Below are 2,108 nucleotides of genomic sequence, written 5' to 3'. Positions count from 1 at the left end.
TATATATATAAGATATATATGAAATACAAATGAATTTGGTGTTTACATTGGGGTCTTATATCACCAATGATATCTCATTATGTACATGAAAATATCTCATTATGTACATGAAAAGATATTGCATTATTTTTCATGAAAATATTCCAAAATCTGAAACAGTTATGGTTCCAAGCATTTTGAACAAGGGATAATCAATCTGTATTGAGGTAAAATAATAAGGAACAATATTAATAATAATTCTTTTCAAAGACCAACGAGATTCTGTCTTTAAAATAGGACTTTGCATCTCATCTCTTCTGTAGGCCCTCTGTCTGTGTAAACAGTCCCATGCTTCAATTTAACTAAGTCTTAAACTGCAAGCCAAGCTGTTAGGGAAATCAAAGGTCTACTGTGTTCTTGGGAATTTCCACATAGAGGCTTTGAGCCCAAGATTGAGCTATTCCTGCCCTTTACCTTCCTTTTCTCCCTCCAGCATACAATCCCCAAAATTCATTCATTTAAATATTTGTGAATATCTCTGTGCTAAATCCTGGAAACAATAATGCAAATAAGGCAGTCTCTGCACTCAAGAAGTTCACCCCATGGTGGAGGAGAGCGACTTTAAGGGAATAATGATGTCAGCATAATAAGCACAATAAAGTGGTGAAATAATTTACTATGCCCAAAGGCAGAGGCATCACAATGAGAAGCAACGACTTACTTGTTGAGTCGTAAATTTAGGCGAGGACCTGAGCATGGATAGTTCCACTCTTTCTTTTTCTTTTTTTTTTCCCCTTCAAGCAAAAAAGGAGGAAAAAGGAAAACTCTCCAAAATGTCTTAGCTGGTGGTCTTTGAGCATAGTGTCTAGAGGCACCTCTGTGTTTTGTTTCCTTGTACCTGGATCCAGCCTGAGTGGAAGTCTCCTTCCATTACCTGATTTTCAACTTCATTCTCACCCCTGAGCACTTGCTGCTCAGCTGTCTTCCCCCTGGGACAAGTCTCTCCCCCACCCCAATGCCCAATTCAAACCGGACCCCAGTCACTTCCTTGCAGCCTAGGCTCCTGTGGGTATGATGTTGGGAGGGAGGATGCATCTTCCCTAATCTTAATGTTTCCTTCATAGTTGGAGAAGCACCATAGCTTTCATTTACTAATTTAGTCAACCAACCAATATTAATTGAATGACTACCATATGCCAGGCACATTCTACACCCTGTCTTCATGAAACTTTCATTATACAGACATTGTCTATGGAGGATAAATAAGTAGTAGGCATATATTATGGCAGGGGGTGAAGAGTACTATGGAGGAAAATAGAGTAAAGAGATACACTGTGCTGGGTAGAGGGTTCCAGATATTTTATATAAGATAGTTAGGGAAAGCTGAGAAAAGGACATTTGAGCAAAGAACTAAAAGAATATGAAGTTCTGGAGTTCAAAGAAGTATTTCAGTCTGGAGATATAACTTTGAGGATCATCACAGACAAGGCCATGAGACTGCAGGAGAGCAAATGGGAAGAGAATAAGACAAATAAGAGTTTTAAGGATTGAATCTGAAATATTGCAGTGTTTGCAAATTAGGAAGATGAGGAGAAACCAATAAAGGAGACAGGAGAAGCAGTCAATGAAGTAGCTTAATACTACTGTCTCTTTTTTATTTCTCTGTCTCTCTGCTTCTTTCTTATTTCTGCCCTGAGAAGGAGTAACTTAATTCACTGATAAGTTTTGAGGAAAACCTGATCATGGATTGCCCCACTCCTTCTTCTCTCCTTGCCTTTAGGGAGATGGCTGCCTACAGTAAGCCTGTGTTCTGCTCTGCTTCCCTATGTGAAAGTTACCAGAGATAGCGCAACAAATCCTCTGATTTTCTGTGCTGCCTGTGACTCTGCTGGGTAAGTCTGCCTCATTCTGGAATTCAGTATTATAAAGCCCATTTGTCTGCAGCTCTAAGACACATTCGCCAATATCAGATTTACCAGTAGTAAAGACAGTGTTTTCACCTGTCTGCCTGACTCCTTTGCCTTATCTCCTGATTGGCTCAAAACTCTGGCCAGCAAGGACAACAGTTCATCAGGCTGCCTCAAAACCCAGTATATTAGAGCATGAATTCAGACACCTGTGGTCTGCAA

Source organism: Mandrillus leucophaeus, unplaced genomic scaffold, assembly GCF_000951045.1.
Source record: "Mandrillus leucophaeus isolate KB7577 unplaced genomic scaffold, Mleu.le_1.0 Scaffold51, whole genome shotgun sequence".
Lineage (NCBI taxonomy): Eukaryota > Metazoa > Chordata > Mammalia > Primates > Cercopithecidae > Mandrillus > Mandrillus leucophaeus.
Note: the sequence above shows the minus strand (reverse complement) of the source record.